The sequence below is a fragment of the Sphaerodactylus townsendi genome, linkage group LG02 (genome assembly GCF_021028975.2).
Source record: "Sphaerodactylus townsendi isolate TG3544 linkage group LG02, MPM_Stown_v2.3, whole genome shotgun sequence".
Classification (NCBI taxonomy): domain Eukaryota; kingdom Metazoa; phylum Chordata; class Lepidosauria; order Squamata; family Sphaerodactylidae; genus Sphaerodactylus; species Sphaerodactylus townsendi.
This window is the reverse complement of record NC_059426.1, coordinates 40,358,451-40,376,994: the sequence shown is the minus strand read 5'-3', so window position 1 is coordinate 40,376,994 and position 18,544 is coordinate 40,358,451. Positions and strand designations below refer to the sequence as shown.

Genomic DNA, 18,544 nt, shown 5'->3' with positions numbered 1-18,544 from the left:
TCTACTTAGAACTGCACTCATAGAATATCGGACCAAAGCATAGGGATAAAAGAAGGTGTGCACGAGCTAAAACAATTTATGGTACAGTAAAGGAAACTAACCAACAGAATTTTGTTTTCAATTATTATAAAATATAGCCATGTTAGATTTATCTCTGCCATTTTAAAGTGATTTGGCTGGAAACATTTCTGCTTAGAAATATTAGTTGTGCTCTTGAGGACTTTCACTTCTTAACCAAACTCTACTTGATTTTGGCTGAATCTCTTATTAGAGAATTAGCCTCTATTGTACACAGTGGGACTTATTTCCAAGTTAACATTAAGAGTTTAGTTTCTCCCCCCCCCCCCCCCCCGGTCATTGCACTGCAAAAGTTGCTTTGATTCTACAGAATCTGTAGCTGATCTTTAGTTTAGTTTTGATACTGCATGAATTGATCTCATATTATATGTACCACTTCTTTCACTGCCTCTCCATAAACAAGCTTCTTCTTGATGGACATCTCCAGTTGGATGGTACTCAGCTAATTCAGTAAACACTATTGCTGCAGGGCATGGATCACTCTCCTAGCAAAATACACAAAATGTGAATAATGTAGCTGCGGTGATTAACATATTCCCTTGCTTAGGAATCCTGCCTTTAAGATGCAACAAGGCTCTTTGCTGTCTTTCTGCAGTCAGCTGATGCAATATTCGTCTTCTTGAGCACTTGTTGAAACAGCAGCCTTGATGATCTTTCATCAACAAAGTTCCTACTTGCTGTTGTGGGTTTTCTAGGTTGTGTGGCCTAGCAAAAACTACCAGGTGACAGACATTCAGCCCGGAAACCCAATCAACAGCCAGTTAATTCTCGTGGTGACAGCCTTTGACAATGCAAAGTTCTTACTTGTTAAAATCTGTTCTATTTTCTTTGGTATGCAGGAAAAAGATGTGCAGTGGGAAACTACTGGATTACTGTTCCGGTCTCCCTGGATTTTTTTTCCTAGCTAGGAAAGCTAAAAACTACTGTGGTGTAATGGTCAGAGTGCTGGACTAAGAGCTGAGAGTTCCAGGTTCAAATCTCTACTCTGTCATGGAAACTTGCTGGATAATCTTGGCCTAATTCACCTTATGGGGCCGTTGTGAGGATAAAATGTGGGTCCCCATTGGGAAGAAAGTAAATAAATTAAAAAAGGAAATTCAATGTTGGGAATTGCACTCTGTAATTATTTTCGGACTGTGGATTACAAAATATATGTATTTATCTCTTATCTAAGGTGACAGCGATGTGTCTTCAGAAAAGTCAGATTCAGACCAGTCTTTAAAGTGTTGAGTACCAGAGCTATAAGCGATGCTAGAGTTCTATGGCTAGAAATTCTGATGTACTTGGCAAAGCTTCAGGGGAGGGAAGAATAGAGATTGGGACTGTGAAGTCAATAGCGGATGTGGGGTGGGGGAAAGAGGAGGCAGACAGCCCAGGTGCCACTTGAAAGCATCATGTGGGGGGTGCCAAACCCCTTTTGATATGGTACCTTTAAAATTCGGAGGGTTGCTGGGTTGCAGTGGTGACAGATGGGTGCTTCCCAGTCCCCTCCAACTTGCAGGAGAGGTGGTAAGCGAAGCAACCAGTGAGTGAGATGAGTTTGGGCACAGGGTAATCCCTGGCTGGCCACTCAAGCCCTTCCTGGTAGTACGGCAGGCTGCTCTATTGGTTCTGAACTTATGCATGGTCACTTCTTCACCTGGCTTGCTTGCTCTTCTTTCCCATTCCCCTGCTCCTTCCTTCTGCTCTGCCCTGCTCTGCCCTGGAAAAGGAAGAGTGGGCAAACCAGGCAAAGAAATAGCTGCATGGAAGTCTAACACCGACAGAACAGCCTACCTCCCCACCAGGGAAGTCCTGCCTGACTCAAGTGGCTGGCCTGGTACTACCCAGCATCTGAACTCACCTCACTTGTTGCTTTGCTTAACGCCTCTCTTGTGGGTCAGAAGGGGCAGGGAAGCATCTGGCCACTGCTGTGACCCAACAACTCTCTGAATTTGAAAGGTACTGTACAGACAGCGGTTTTATCGCAGGGGAGAGGAAGGGATTTGGCCAGGGGTAAAGCTGGGGGGTGCAGCACTTTGAGCAGCTGCAGGCACCATTTGAGAGCTTGCCCTGGGAGCCATTTTCCATAGTTATGCCCTACCCCTGATCAAAAGTGCCCTGGCTTCTTCAAATCCCAGTATTGTACATGTGGTTACCAGACAGACCTATGGTGGGTGGGGGAGGCCTGTTTTTAAGGCTGCCGTGCCTCTACCTAAACTGCCAACTTTAAAGATAGCTAGTGATGCAGTGCCAAGATGGATTCTATCCCTGCATTAGCTCAGAGTTACCACTAACACAGAAACCTGTCTGGCTGAAGATCTCCTGCTAACATTTACTTGTAAATAGCTGTTACATGTTTTCCAAAAGCAATCAGGAATGGACAAAGCCTCTAGCCTGAGAAGGCCAGTTCCCTCCTCCACCACAGCTTACTTGTCCCCATGAAGCAAAGGGTATGCTAAACAATTTCACAGAGAGTTCCTGCCAGCTATTCCTATAAACACTAATTTCATCTTCCAGGTTTCTGACTAACCTCTCCAAAGACCACATTCATTTGCACTGGCATTATCCGGAGCTGTTATTGAATCAGCTCCATCCTAAAATCTAATCATCTCCAGACACTCCCCGAGCTTAGAACATTAAGCCTAAGTGTCAACCATTAAGTCTAAGTATCCACCACTTAATTTAAGTGTCTTCCTCTTGTGAGAACTGGAGGGGGCAGCACCCAGTGTGTGTGTGTGTGTGGGGGGGGGAACGCACCAATTGAAAGCTTGCCCTGGGTGCCATTTTCCATAAATACTCCCCTGTGTGCTGTTTGGGCTTAACTATTCCCCTCATAACCTACCCTTAATCAAAAGTGCCCTTCTGACTTCTTCAAATCCCAGTAACATACCTGTTGGGTGGGGAAGTAACATACCATGGTGGGTGGGGAAGGCCTGATTTTAGGACTGCAGTGTCTCTACTTATACTGCCAACCTTAGAGGTAGCCTAGTGATGCAGTACTCTTGTTTCTTCTCAGTAGCTACCTTTGTTTTGGGAAGATTAAAGTCACTTAGCAGGGCTAGAGGATCTGATCTTCCCTATAAATTAGCTGCCTACCCTGAGGTCAGTGACCAGTGACCAGTTCAGCTACACCATATGCCATCTGCCCCCCCCCCCGCCCCCACGTCTCTGTGGAGCTCAGTGAAGGCATCACTGCTTGTCTGGATCTTTTCTTCAGGATAAGGTAATTATAGCCTATTAACTCCCAAAATTCCACTCTGTCCCAGACCTATACCCTTCACTCTATCTATATCCTAGGACTGTGTGAATTCTCTGTGTGCTCTAATAATTTTGTGTGCTTGTACATTTATTATTTTCTATTTTTCTAAAGAGAAACACCTTTGTTAACTTTCATTCCTGCTTCCTGTGGATTTCTTGCAGAAACCACCTGGTAGAAAATATCTTGTAAAGTTATCCAGCCTTTTGTCAAACATGGTCTGTCCTCACTAATTCCCCCACTCTAAAAGGAGTAGACGCCGGCATTTTGGGTAACACTGTCTCCCCTCTTTCTTACTGGGCAAGAATACATTTTTGGCTAAGGAAAGAGTATGCACATTTTTAAAATCTGCCCCAGTTTTATGGATTTAACCCTGCATCATTACTATATAAGGTTTCACCAAAAGACATGCATGGAGTTTAATTTGGCATTCAGAGCAGACGAGGGACTTGACGTCTCCCCGTATTAGATGGGTTTACACTCCCTTCGAAAAGTCAGGTTCACAGCTTTGCAGCGCTGCTTGACCCAGTGCTCATCTTATAAATATCAGGTGGCTTTCTGTGGTTTGCAGGGTTTTTCCTCCAGTGTTGTCTAATGTGCCAACTGCACCTGTTCCTGGCTCAGCCTGATCTAGCCACAGTGATCCATGTTTTAGTTACATCTAGAGTGCAATCCAATGCACTCAACTTGGAGCTACCTTTGAACCAGCGATGCGCCTCAGCCTGAGAGCCGTGGACGATAAGAACAGCCGCATGAGCCACACCACCGAAGGCCTGCCCGGGGGACCCGACGGGGCGCGCCAAGACGGCTCAAGAGCGGCAAGAGGACGGGCTGGTTACGTAAACAGTCCCAGTAGCCCCGAGGACGGCGTTTCTCTCCAGGCTGCTTTGCAACGGGGAGGCGCCGGAGAGGAGTGGCCAAGGCGTCGCCGCGCGTCCCCGATTCGCCGGCCTAGCCTCGGTGCCAAGGCGGGCCTGATGCGTGAAGGCTCGCCGCCGGTTCGAGCCCGGCCTCCGGTCGCCTGCTATAGGACGAGCCCGGGCAAGGGGCGGCTCTCAGCTGCCTCTCGGGCTCCCTTTGCCGCCGCCGATTATTATCACCTCCGTCAAGAGATGCCAACGGGCTGAGGGCTCCCCTTTGGGTGTCATTCCGAGGGAGAAGCCAGGAGGCTGCGAGATGAAGAAGCCGCCCGTGGCCTGGGGGGACAGTCTCCCGGCCAGCGTGACCTTTCCTGTGCGCCAATAAAATACAAAAAATTGGGGGGAAGAAGAGGGCTTCCAAGCTCTTTTCCCCGGAGCCACAGCAGCAGCAGTAGCAGCAGCAGCAGGCGAGCTGTCTCCTGGCAGGTGAGCCCCTGGGCAGATGGAGGAGGAGAAGCGCGGATGCCTCGGCTGGAAACGGCGGGGGGTGGCGGGAAGCAACGGGGGCACCGAGGCGGCCCTGGAGCAGGGTGCAAGGGCGGGGGCTCTCTCAACTTCGGGAGCTGATATCTGCCTTCGGCTGCCTCCAGGGCTTGTTGGGGAGCGGGCGGCAACTTTTTGCTGGAGGACGGGGAGGGGGCGGCGAGGGAGGGAGGGGGCGCCGCTTCCATTTTTGACAATCTTGTTTTATAAGAAACGGAAAGGGGCGCATCTCCTGGCACAGATGATGCTTACCCAGCCGAGGGGGATATTCTCTCTCTTCCCGGTTCGATGTGGCTCATTGCGCCTTGCTTGGAGGAGAAGGGGAGGAGGGGGGGGGGTCGGGGTATCACCTTCCGGACTTTGGAGGACGCAGTACGTGTGGCGGTGGACTAAGGGATGTGGCTATGTAGGGAGGCGCGGGCGAAGGGATTATGCTGAGAGTAGAAAGGTGGCTTGGGGTGGGTGGTGGGGGGTCACGGCATCTTCTCGCTGCTTCTCTTCGGGGACGGCGGGGAGTCCAGTGGATATTGACGTTAGACTTGTCAAAGTAGATCTCTGAGCTCTAATGTGCAGTGATCCCGGTGATCCCTGGTGATCACATTGTTGCCTGCAGATCATGGGCTCAAGGCGGCATACTGGTGGTCTTAGGGATCAAGGAGACCCAGTTGGTCCCTCTCTCTTGCTGGGAGGGTGCTCCCGTGAAGGATTCCAGGAGTGTCTTGTGGGACCGGTCGGATCAGCCCTTTAAGGAGAATTCTTGAGGAGAATTCTGAACTGCTGAGAACTGAAGGCTTACCCCTGGTTCTGTGTTTAATGCCAGGAGCTGATCTGGGACACATATCTTCAGCATGTGCATCTTGCTTTCCTCTTGAAGCACCACACTAAACAAACATATACTTGGAACAATTTCCTAAGAGAGAGATTGCTTATAATATTGAGGATCCCCCATTCTTTTTTCTTTTTTAGAAACTAGCTGCCTTTGTATACACTTGAGGGGGGGGGGGACGACAACGACATGGTTATGTTTGACTTTCTACTCTCTCAGAGAATTGTACCCAGACTCTACAGTTTGGGGGAAAGATATCCTTCTAATCAAGGCACAGATAAAGGCCACAAAATGCTAGTTCAGGACATAGTTTCCTTTGGAAAGAATTCCTTTGTACCCTTCTGGCACTTTCTATAACCTTGTATCTTGAAGCAGCCTTGTAAGGCAGCACAGACACTTTGTAGAAACGTGTATACAGAAGCACAACCTAATCCTCACAGTTAGACCCAGATCTTGGTGGAGCTTCTGCTTTTCAGGCGATGACTGCAGTGTGCTTAGCTGAACAAGTGTGCCATTTAATAGCCTTCATTTTTCTTTACAAGTAAGCCCCATGGAAGCTGGGAGAGTAATTTCTTTGTAAATGTCAAAGATTGGGCTGCTACACTGCAATACTATGTGGATTTAGTGGGGAGTAAACCTCGGTGAACTCAATGAGGACCTTTGCAGGTTCTTTCTTGTATTTTCCCGGTAAAATGTCAACAGTTCTCTAACTTAAATTATATATCCACTTTTTTGCTTACAATTTCTTTCTCTTGCCATAAAGTCACAACTGACTTAAGGCAACCTCCTAGAGTTTTCAATGCAAGACATATTCAGAGGTGGTTTGCCGTTGCCTCCCTCTGTGTAGTGACCTTGGTACTGCTTGGTAGTCTCTCATCCAAATACTGACTGGGGATGACCCTCCATAACTTCCAAGATCTGACAAGATAGCACTAGCCTAGGCTATCTAAGTCAGGGATAGAAGAATTAAATGTAAAGCAGGTAAAATGCATTTTCCTTCAGTGAACCCTGAGCATTTAATTCATAGTGAGACTATTTTTTGCAAACCCAATAATTTGTAGCAATCCCTTGCTGAAAGTTTAATATTTACCATATGGGAAGAGTACTTGGATCATGCAGTACTCTTGGGTCCTGTTTGGTCTACAAGCTAGCAGGGAAGTCTTTTCCTTGAGATGTACACCGACCTCATGTTAGCTGCTTGTTCCATGAGAATAAAGCTTTGATATATACTTAAGGAGTCACTTAAAACCCCAATTTTATTTATTACTCTTTATTAGTGTTGTCAGTCAGATCATTTTCATTCAAGTAAGTGAATATGGTGGTGGTGTTTTGGAGTGTAGGTGTTTGTGAAATGGGCAAGTGCCAAAATTAGAGAACTGAACTGTGGAATATTCTGTATCTGGTTCTGGAAAGTAGGATGTAAAGAACTGGAACAGAAACCACTATCCTGTTAGCTGAAAGATGCTGAAAATTAGAGTCTGGTCACATGTCATGTCAGATTTTCTTCAATGCGCAGTTTCAATCCTTTTCAGTCTCCTGAGATAATCTTACTCCATGTAAGATTTTTCCCCCCTGTGTTGATTAATTTGTGAGATGTTCCTACCAGCTTGAATTATGGTCCTTTTGCTGTCAAATGGGATGATGTCTTGTCTTATAACTCTTCTTGGAAAGATCAGCATGTATTGTGAGTGTTCCAGGGTGGTGTGCTGCTATGCCAGGCTAGAACATTTAGCAGTATTACAAGTATGCTTGAGGATGAGGTCAAATGGAGCACAGTGATTTCATTGTCTTGTCTTTCAGGTAACAGTTTAGGTCTACCTTTAGATGAGTGTTAGAGCGAGGGATATAGACTGGATCCATCACATCCCTGTACACCCTCTTTGTCGAGTGGCTGCAAGTTCTGTCTGAGTTTAGCATAGAGTCATTTGGAATTACAGTAGTTCTGTGTGGTAAAGGAAGTCTGGAAGGTCCAGAATGGGAAGGCTGTGCATAGTTACAGACAATATTTTAGAAAGTGCTGCAAGATACTGAAGTTGGGATACTAAAAGTCATATACTCATGATCAGAATTCTGCTTAGATCAGATCAGTGATCCATCTTGCCCAACATCTTGCTCCATGTAGTGGCCAGTTGCCCTGTTGTTGTCTCTCCAGGTCATTGAGGCTTAGGGTTTCTCCTGATATTCTCCTAAAACTCAGTGGGTTTCAGATGTATAGTACTTGTATAGTACTTCTGAATAACTTACCAAGTAATTGAAGGTTTCTCTATATTAACATTTGTGCAGAAGAAGGACATTCTATTAATTGTTGCTTGTCAAACTGGGTAAATATCTGCTAAAATCTCCTCTTTTATGCAGTAAATAAAGATATTATAGTACTGCTCATGTTCCCATGCATCCAGTACCCCCATGGAAGGCTACATTTACTGGTTTGAAGTATGGGCAGCCTGATCCAAAGTTTGAGATGGCCAGGGACAGTGCTACATCTGTCCTATGCCACTGCCACTAGAGGGCTTTCAGGTGGCATGGAGAGGCAGAAAAAACAAAAAACTCTGCTGCCTGAAAGCCCTAAATAAGACTTAACGGACTTATGCCCCCCTTCTAGTTGCCCATAATCCACAGTCTGGGCTGCTACGGTCTCAGCCCTAAACCTGGGTAAAAGCCCAAGGGAGCTCCTCCCATCTATCAGTGTCCTCTGTGGCAGTGGGCATTTCCTGGTTTCCTCACTGTAGAGCTGAGGAGCATCCAGATGCTGATGCCTTTGCTCTCTCGACTGGTGGGAGTGCCCCTCACTCTGACAACTGGGCAACTGGAGAAGCACGCCCTATTGCTGCCTATATCAACTTTTACCCCCGTCCCCATAGGACTGGGCCATTAGCATAGATGAATCTCCATTCTCCACTAATGGTTTAGATTTACTTTAGAACAAAGGGTTTATTCTAAATGATTAATCTCCTCCACTATTATCAGCTCTATTGTAGCAAATGTAATCAAAGGATGGCATTTTGAGTTTTATTTCAATTGACAACATGTGATGAAATTGTTAGTATTAAATTATTCTGATTTGTGTGAACCCATAAGATTTGAGTTTCATGGAGGAATAAGACAGTTGGCAAATGGCAGTTGGGCTGTCAAATGGAGCACTTAAGCAGGCTCAGATTAAAGGGGTTTGTAGTAGGTTTTCTCAGACTGAAGGAAAAATAGAAATGCAAGAAGTTGATGCTGAATGTTCATCTAGGAATTAGTGTGGGAATTAAATACTTCTGTTTCTGTTCAGTAGGTGCTTGTCAGGACTCCCTAGCTCAATTTGTGGCAAATTTTGTTAAATCCAGTTTCCTTTTCCTCAGGGTTTGAAGACTTACCGGTATGTGTGTTGTATAGTTTCATATTACTTTAGCAATCCTTGTTTGGGCTTAACTTGTTCATTGTGGAAGCCTGGCCCACTTGGGCAGGCTACCAGGTAAGTCTTCAAAATAGGTCTTGGTGAAAACCAATAAAGCATAATATTGTGCAAGCTTCCAAATTAAGCTTTATCAAGCTGGATGTCACAAAACAATTGAAGAATTCTGGGAAACTCAAAAGCTCAAACACTGTTATGTATCATTTGGGTGGTCCTAATCAAAGGTATTATGGAGATTGAATTTTGGGGGGGATGTTACTTTGGAAACAACACAGCTGTTAACAACTTTGTACCAGGGTTCTAGTTCCTATGAAGAATTGAATGATCCATCTTAGGGAGGCAGTATAGCCCTTTAGTGGGCTATGTCTCTAGGGAACATTCCCATGTATGTCACATATACTTCTATACTGCATGGTAGATACAACCCGTGTAGTTGGTTGAGGCATCAATACGATATAGTTAAGGTAGAATGTTGATAGTAAAGGCTTTCCTTTCTTAAAGAGGTTTGAGTTTGAAGAAGAACTGAAACATTTTAGTATCGTTTCCTCTACCAGAAGGTTATTGAAAATCCCTCCTCCCCAAGCTGTTGCACTTTTAAATAGTTCACTTTTGCTGCACAACTTTAAGACCTCAAAGGTCCCTCTTGACTTTTTTTTTTTGGAACAGGGAGGGACTGCACATTAGTACATACGGGTGTCTGCAGTTTTAATTTCTTGAAGTGGTTATAAAATTGTACACAAGCGCACATTTCAAATCTCTTGGAGAACAAAATGAGATTTGGAAGGAATTTTATGGCATTCTGAGCAACATGATCTGCATTAATGAACTGGGATTTTTTTTTTGTACTGTGGAAGAGAACAGAATGCTTAACTGAAGTGGTGCTTTATGCAATGATGGAAAAATCCCAGTTTGGATAAATTTGCAGACAGGTTGAGTTCCTGGAGTCAAAACATAAACCTTAGGTTGCAGTCCTAAGAACACGTTCATAGGAGTCAGCCATTTTGAACAAAACAAGACAGACTTTTCAGTAGACCAGCTTGTTTTCTGTATCATGTTTGTTCTTTCATGTATTCCCATGCGTGGTGCATAGTTGTCCTGTTGCTGCCACACAATGAAATAGCTTTCTGATGGCACAAATGGATACACACTTGATAGGATCAGATGACATTTTGTCTGTATAATGATTTTTTTTTAAAAAAGGATTAACTTTAAAGGAATACTTGGATATAAGAAGATAAAAGTACCGGTACTCTTTGAATAAATTAAAACATGCTTCAAGAAGTGTTGGAATGAAATGCTTGTGGGCTGTATGTGTATGAAAGTTAAGCAAACTTGTGTACATACACAGTCTAATTTGGATTTTGTTACTATGGCAAAGGAAAAGCTTGCATGATGCCAAAGCCTGGCTTTTGAGACTGTACAGGCAAATGTCCACACACTTTGAAACCTACCTTTACAGCTTAAAGGCATGGGGAACAAGTGAAGGTCAAGCTTTTCAGAATGCTGAAATCTGTACCCAGCAGCAAAGCCCATGCCTCAGTGATGAAGCCATGCATATTCATAGTTTCTAGATATAACAGACCAGGGATCTCTGTCTTCATGCTACATAATAATAGCAAAAAAGGTGGAGCTGACAAGTCATACTGGGAAGCAATTTGACAGGCAGCATAATAGAGGATACCTCTGCAGGTCAGGATCACATTATGTCTGGATAGATTTCTGGACATGCTGAACAAAGATTAAAGGGGCCTCCACAATAGAATAGCCTTGGAGGAGGTTAAAGAATTATAGAGTTTCATAAGAGGCTGACCTTGGGGTGGGCTAGAGATAATCGGTTTCATACCAATAGATATAAGAAATATGGAGTTGTATTTTATGCCCAGATGTGTTTCTGAGAATGCCAACCAAGGCCAGATGAGAGGATGTAGTTAGAAGTGAGCTATTCTTGTCACTGGCCAACTCATAACCCTGTGTATGAGAGGTGTAGTAATTATTTCTGATATTCACTGTTACGATTAAAAGTTGCAAAAAGAACAAAGAATTGATGTAATTTTACGGTTATATGCATCTAGATAACTCTTTTTGAAGTTAGCCAATTAGCCAAGAATGTGAGCCTGATTACAGTTAGAAGAAGAGTAGATTTTTATACCCTGTTTTTCTCTACCAAAAGGAGTCTCGAAGTAGCTTGTAATAATTTTTCATCCCCCCACAACAGACACCTTGTGAGGTAGGTGCGGCTGAGAGAGTTCTGCGAAAATTGTGACTAGCCCAAAGTCACCCAGCAAGCTGCATATGGAGAAGTGGGCAATCAAACCTGAGTGGGGAATCCACCACTCTTAACCACTGTACTGGCTGTCAGTTACTGAAGCGCCTTACCTTGTGATTCTATTTATTTTTTAGGGATTGAGATGTATGTATTAGACTCATGTAATGCTCTTTCTGTTGCATAAGCATCAATATAAGTTTCTTTGTTTTTTTGTTTCTTGGTTCATTCACATTTCTTTTAAGTTAGTGTTAAAGGTAGTTTTATTTTAATAAAGGATAAAATGGAGGTGTAGATTCTCTAATAGTAATATTGTCTAATAGACAGATTGTTGTATCTTTAATTACTCTGATGCTAACTAGATGCTAACCAGGTCTTTCTAAGGGCAAGCCAATATGTGAATTAAATCTGGCAACAGTTATCCAGAGCAACATGGTTTCTATTGTTAGAATACAGTGAGAACGAAGATCAGATTCTTCCTAGGAAGTTTTCTTCTTTGTTCATATGTAGTTAATGGAGCCTGAAGGTACTACCAGGTCTCATTCAAGCTTGTATAAAGGATGTTTGTTGTTTTAATGGCACTGTATTTTCTGCAAGATGTGGCAGGTTATATAGAGGAACCTTTAGTAGGCCTCTACTTCTCTGCTAAAATTTAACTGTGAGCATGCAATGTGCCATCTTTCTTAAAATGTCAATGGCTTTTTAGAACCTACTTCACAAGTTTGTTGTGGTAAAATAGAGGAGGGAAGAACGATGTAAGCTAATTTAGGTCCCAGTAGAAGAGAAAGGCAGGGTAAAAATGAAATTAAGAAAGTAAAATGATTAACTTAAGTGTGATGGGGTCTTTCATGAAACTGTGTCATCATGAATGTGGGGAGGGCTTTAAATACACATAATTTTGAAATTTTGAATGAGAGTATAGTCAGCATATCTCCAGCTAGTGCTTCTTCAATTTTCATATAAAGAATGATTAATGTGTCTGCCTCCAGAACAGTGAACCCAACTCAGAAGATGAAAGGGAAGGGAGAATGAGAGTGGGAACGGACAGCAGCAAGAATGAATGCAGTATGCCCATCTCCCAGCAGACACTGTCATTTATTTCTTTATTTTGCAATCAAGTCACATCTGACTTAGAGTGACCCCTGGTGGGGTATTCAAGGCAAAAGACTTTCAGAGGTGGTTTGCCATTGCCTTCCTCCATATCACAACCCTGGTATTTCTATGAGGTCTCCCACCATTATGCTTGCTAGGCCCAAGGCAGAGGCATAGCTAGTGAAAATGGAGCCCAGTGCAAAATCTGAGTTTTGTGCCCCCATATTTGTTTCTGTTTGTATTTTTTAGTGTTTTTCAGTTTTTGGCCTGCAGGGGGCATGGTTTTCAGGCTATCAGCATCAAATTTTCAGGGTATCTTTAGGAGACTCTCCTGATGATACCAGCCAGGTTTGGTGAAGTTTGGTTCAGGGGGTCCAAAGTTATGGACTCTCAAATGTGTAGCCCCCATCTCCTATTAGCTCCCATTGGACTATATATAACTATGGACCCCCTGAACCAAACCTCATCTAACTTGGGTGATATCATCAGGAGAGTCCCCCGAAAGCTCCCTAAAATGTTGGTGCTGCTAGTCTAAAAACTGTGCCCCCTGCAGGCCAAAAACTGAAAAACACTAAAAAATACAAAAAAACAAACCTGAAATTTTTGCTGCCCCCCCCGGGCGCACGCCCGGTGCAATGCGCACCCCCAGTCACCTTGTAGCTCCACCTCTGGCCCAAGGCTAACAGTGTGTCATTTGCCCAAGGTTACCCAGCATGTTTCCATGGCAGAGTGGAGCTCTGAACCTAGGTTTCCCAGATCCTAGTCGGACAGCTTACCCATTACACCATGTTGTTGTTTATAACTACTGCTACATCTAAGAACCTTACAACAGCTTCCATCTTGTTTCAAATCTTACCTATGCTTATGTGAATGCCATTGATTTATACTTGCTATGAAGAAAATATGCTTGGGATTGTAGACTGTCATCAGGTAGCTTGAACTCCGTTGAAATGACACTGTAACTGCTCCAAAGACTGCAGCACATGTGACGACTGATCAACCTGTTGACTTCAGGTCCAAGAAATCCTTTCAAACTCAGGACAATTGTGACATTTATTAAGATGGATTTTGGAAAACCTGATCAACAGGAGACTCCTCCTAGATGGGGTTTTAGTCTACTTTCTGTAGAGGCCACAGATACTTGGTTTAAAAGTTCAAGATTTAAGGAAAAAATATGCATGTGCTGAACCACAGAAACAAGCAAAATAACAACCATCCATTCAAAACCAGCCATATGTTGAGAGGCAATTTTTTGTTTGTGTTTTTGTGTTGTAGAACAGTATTTTTGTATTCAAGAGTGAAAAGCAAGGGCCCAACTAGATGCCACTGCTTTAAAGTGATTTAAAACCCATCTTACTGTGACATGCCTCTGAGGATGCCAGCCATAGATATGGGTGAAACATTAGGAGCAAAAACTACCAGACCACAGCCACCTAGCCTGGAAAACCCACTACAGCCAGTGATTTAACAGTGCTGCAAGGACCCATTCCTGAACAGGCCTGCAGTACAGTGGACTGAGGCTCTGTTGTTTCTCCCCCATTCTTTATCAAGTGCCAGAACAGCTGTGCACAGCCCTACTCAGTTTGACTATTTAAGCAAGGAAGCCCTGATGGCAGTTTAAAATCACTTTAAAAGGGCAGTGTCCTTATATTGGCCACAAGGATACTGACTTGTCTAGTTTGGTCCTAAGTTGCTCTTTAAAGCAAAGATGATGGGTTTGCGGGTGGAGGAGTGGCCCTTCCTGCTCTGAAACCTAATTCCCAAAATAATACTCCAGACAATATATGTAGTGTGGGTAATAACAACTGGCCATAGCCAAAGAATTTATTAACAGAAAAACACAGGAAAGCAAATTGGCGCAGCATGGGAAGTGATCCAAGCATCTGGGCAGCCCGAATGCTGTCCCCAGAAAACAATTCATCCAGCCCGCCTGCTGGAGGAATCTAAGCAAGCGGAAGGTTGGAGTGAGGCATACCAGACCAGCGAAGTGCCCATAACTGGAGCCCCTTCTCCACCCCCCACTAGGGGCGCAAGCCTCTTAGCCCCCCGCGGGGCATTTCAACCGTGGACTTGCTCCACCCCTGCCTCTTAAGGAGGTGTAATAACAGGGGAGCTCGCCCAGCTCCCCCTGCCAGCGGATCACCCCCCATGCGCATCCCGCCACAGAGCCGGGACAGAAGGGAAAACCCTTCTCCCGGTTCCTGCCAAATGCTTCCTATGCCTTCAGCCAATCACACAATGCGGTTCTAAGGCTATGCAACCACAAGTCCATGCCCTGAGGCAATAAATGAACCCCATCCTGTCTAAACAGGGACTCCTCCTTTGGCGAAATGTCCCGGTGTGGAACCTCCCGCCCCCCAAAACTCTGAACAAAACGCGACGCAGCCCGGCAGATCCTTGCTCTGGCTCCATTCACCCGAAGCGGGTCCAAGGCTCCCCTCCAGACGCGTCTTCCCAATAAGTGGGACCAGCAGATCATCGTTCCCGGTAGCAGGTGGTGAATGGAGTCCAAGTCCGTTAACATTGTCTGAAGCAGCTGTACGCTCTTCACTGCAGGGATGTCGTTCTCTCCCAGCTGTAACACCATCGCGTGGGGAGGCTTGCAGGTTCCCAGCTTGTTCCGCAGGATGGGGAGGAGGTCAGACCAGCATATGCCTCTTTTCCAGAACCAAAATAGCTTGAGTTGCTGGTGCAGGCCAAGGTCCCAACCCCAACTTGAAGAGGCTGCGTGTCTGCTGGCCCAGAAAACGATGCTGTGGCCCACAACCCAGACGACTCTCCGAGACCCTAAAAGATCTGATGAAAGGTGCAGGTTAGACAATGTTATGAGGCACCGAGTCCTACTGTTGTGGAAACGGCCGGATGTATGTTTTATAGGCTGAGGAGCGCCCGACTTCCATGACTGTGTTGGCTGGGGTCCTAAGTTGCTCTTTAAAGCAAAGATGATGGTTTTTGCTCCATGCATTTACAAGTTGGGACTAGTTTATCTTCACTCTTGAAGTTTCACTCCAGCAGCCTTTGGCGTGGTGTCAAACAGCACAACCTAAGTAAGAGGAGAAAAAATTCTCATCACTTTTATCAATTGGGAAGGGGGGGGGGATGTAACAGAACCATGGGTATTCCATGACCCTGTTACCCAGGATGGAGACACAGTCTCTCAATATAGTGGGGGATATTAGCTTAGAGCAGATTACTTATTAATGTTGCAAGAGACTGGATTTAATACCAGTGTATATGAAGATCAGCTCTTGGAAGAAAATCCACAGAGAAGGATATAATGCGAATTTGACATTTTATTGTAGGGATAAGGGGTTTATAATCACTTGGTTCAGTGCAGCAAACATGCACTCATAGAGTTTCTAAGATATAAATAGATTGTAAAATTAATTTGGAATAGGGTATGAGATATATGGGTGATACGACCTGATTGCGATGTGAAGAAGATCCAGGGTTCAGCATCTACCAGCCAGTGTTTGGTTCCAGGGGACAATGCGTTGGACACAGCAACAAAGACAGAAAGGTGTCAGTGGCACTGAGAAATTGGTCCTTTGGGGTGGGGGTGGTAGGATATTTATAGGGTGAAGGACTACCTCTGGGGGTGTCAGGATAACCTTTGGGGAATATCAGAACAACCTCTGGCAAGTGTCTGGGTGGATTGTTTGAGAAACAAGGTGGTCAGAAGGAGTCAGTTACAGAAGAGAGTATCTGAGTTAAGATAATCAGGGGAGACAATGACATCAGGAGTCTTCTTGTGGCTGGAAATGAGGATCCATTGAGCAGGGTTACTGTATCGTGTTAAGTACACATTCTTCCTTGGCTGTGGAGCTGAAAATGTGCTGTTATGGTAAGCAAGCTGAGAGCATGAGAACAGGAAAACAATTACTGGAAGTTTCTTGTAGGTAGACCTGGCTATTGTCAGAGAATGGGTGCCCCATCTATGCAACGCCAGCATTACCCTCTAGGCTGGCATGCAGACAGGGATACCTGTGATTTTTTTTCTATAGATGTGCTTATGTCAGGCATAATGCATGAGGCAATTGCAGTGTCCTGTGAATTGATATTTTTAAGAACAAACCCATTGAGATAAGAGAATTTTCATAAAGGAATAATCACTTGGATGTAGATTTCATCCATCATGGGGTATTTTCTGAATTTAAAAATGGCCTTTCAAAACACTGTACTGTATTGAAAGGCACTTATATAAAATTTGAGCCAATTAACATCCCATGCATCATGGATATAATTTAAAAGTGCAAATCATATTGTGAAACTTAAACCTACATGGTGGAGGACTGTTAGAAAGCAATCAGAACTGGCTGATATTTAAAGTGTGTGCAGTCTTTCCAAATTTCATTTTGATAAATAACATTAAAACCTTTAAGCTGTCATTTCTAGAGTGATGATTTATGTATATGATGATTATACATAAATTAAACCAGTGGTAATCAAATCATACTTCATGCTGTTTCTGATGACTTCTTACGGTTATTTTCAGGTGGTTAAATTGCAGTAGCGGTTGATTTTTCTCCCCAGTAATTGTACAGCCTGATTCCAAATGCCATAGCATAAACACAGTCTTTTAAGAGCATGAAAAGTTGTGTTGCTTTCTCACTGAAAACCGAAGTCAGTTTCTTTGCATGACAGCTCATGAATCTCTTAGACCCACAGGAACCTCAGTAGTACCATATGTTCAGCAATTTTCACCACTACAATGATTATTATTTGTCTTCTTCAGGCATTTAATACAAATGTAAGAAAAGCAGTGACTGCATGCACGTGCAGTTTAAAAGTTTGCCTGCCTGTCTTTTAAATCCCACATGAGCAACATTGCATGTGTCTAGAAATGGCACTGGGAGGAGGGCTGCAAAGCATCTCTAAAGCATCTGTGTGAAAAGGACTCTGGTGGTAAGGAAACTGGCGGGTTAAGGCAAGGTTACCAGGCTAGAGCACAGGCAGATGGTGGTGCCTCGCTTCACATGCAACGAGATCTTGTTTAGCAGCTACGCAGGGTCCACCATGTCCTGCTGCTGCTGAGGAAATACATAAATAGCACTGACCGGTGAAACGTCATTTTGCTGGCATATGAGAGTACACTGAAAACAGAGAGCTGCTCCCAAAAGCTATCACTTAGTCATATACAATTTCAAATTTTGTGGCTCTTTAACACTGCATTCCGAAAGGAAGTGGATCAAAATGCTGGTTTGTAAGCAGTAGGTTGGAAACGTTTTGAGACACAATCACTTAGATGCTGGGAGAAGCTGAGTGATATGGGCAAGTATAGTGTGAGGAGATGTGACTTTTCTTTCAAGCAATGACCCTCTGTTGTGTCCATCAACCTACTCTGGGTGTCCTAATTAGATAAGCAGGATGCTTGGATGGGACACATGTGAATGTATAGATTAGCTATTTATGGATTGTTTGGGTTCTTTGGCAGGCTCGAAAGAAGAAAGTTATTCTTCATCACTGTAATGCTATTGATATAGCTTTTAAGAAATTGTATTGTGTATCTCATTGAAGCCTACGACATTATAACAAGAAGCAATGGATAAACTAGTACTATTCATATCAGTGGCATAACTAGGCAAACTGGAGCCCTGAGCAAAACCTGAGTTTGATGCCCCACGTGCAACCCCCCTCTGACCTCCTTGTAGCTACGCCCAGTGGCGTATCTAGGCAAACTGGAGTTTGGCGTCCCCCCCAATGGGCAGCCACCCTCCCCCACCGTGACCAAGCAATGATTTTTTTACACCAGGCCGTTTCAAAGTCACCATCACATTATAGAACATGCCCCAACTCACAAATCTGAACACAGCAATAGACCATGCCACACAGCAGAAATAATTTTTTTGGAAAACATTTTCAAAATGCTTTCAACATGTTTTATTACTGCTATGAAAACATTTTATGGTGTTGTATCCAGTCCCCCAATTGGGGAAAACAGCATCACTTTCAATGTTGTTTAAACTGGGAACCCCAGATTCTCCCTTTAAGGTGGATTTAAAAGGAGAATCTGAGCTCCCTAGTTTAAACAAGTGATGCTGGAATCCACCCCCAAACAGCATCATTTTCAATGGTGTTTAAACTAGGGAGCCCAGATTCTCCTTTTAAATCCACCTTAAAGGGAGAATCTGGGGTTCCCAGTTTAAACAACATTGAAAGTGATGCTATTTTGGGCTTGATTCTCCCCCACCCTGAAACAACATCACTTTCAATGTTTAAACTGGGGACCTCAGATTCTCCCTTTAAA

At 44.1% G+C, this 18,544-nt stretch overlaps 1 protein-coding gene across 3 annotated transcripts in view; it reads left to right on the top strand.

Annotated features, from left to right (window-relative positions):
- Positions 1–4,428: 4,428 nt before the first annotated feature.
- GALNT13 (polypeptide N-acetylgalactosaminyltransferase 13) overlaps positions 4,429–18,544 on the top strand; it is a 251,555-nt gene continuing 237,439 nt past the window's right edge. For all 3 annotated transcript variants that reach the window (XM_048485263.1, XM_048485262.1, XM_048485261.1), the window contains exon 1: positions 4,429–4,662. The gene's annotated coding sequence lies outside the window, so the exon portion shown is untranslated. The remainder of the gene's footprint in view (positions 4,663–18,544) is intronic.